Below are 455 nucleotides of genomic sequence, written 5' to 3'. Positions count from 1 at the left end.
GAGTTAAGCAATAAATAGTGTAATAAGTATGAGTATTTTGTGCACCTTCCTTATACACTATAGTGATCTCCTTACACTGACCAGGGTTACACTCACTCTACATTGCGTATCAGTAATCAGGGAATTACCCAAATATACACACTACCCATCAAACAAACCAGAAACCCTACTCCTACATAACTGAGAGTTAAGGAAATGCATAACGAGTTATAGTGATATACATAAAATGCATATAAAACTAAGTTCTGTTGACAGAGCCTCATAATATGAACTATGGGAATTCTTATAAGTTATCCTATAAACTTTTGACTCCAAGAACAGTGGCATTAGAAAGAGGAAAAAGTGATAAAAAGATAACCAGTGCCAGTGTGACAGATGATGGCAGCATCGCGATGGTTTGTAGAGACAAATTACTTAGATTTTCTATCCTTTCTTAATCTAAGAAAATGCATGTG

This window comes from Penaeus monodon, chromosome 22 (genome assembly GCF_015228065.2).
Source record: "Penaeus monodon isolate SGIC_2016 chromosome 22, NSTDA_Pmon_1, whole genome shotgun sequence".
Taxonomy (NCBI): domain Eukaryota; kingdom Metazoa; phylum Arthropoda; class Malacostraca; order Decapoda; family Penaeidae; genus Penaeus; species Penaeus monodon.
The sequence above is the reverse complement of the archived record's forward strand: the minus strand, read 5'-3'. Positions refer to the sequence as shown.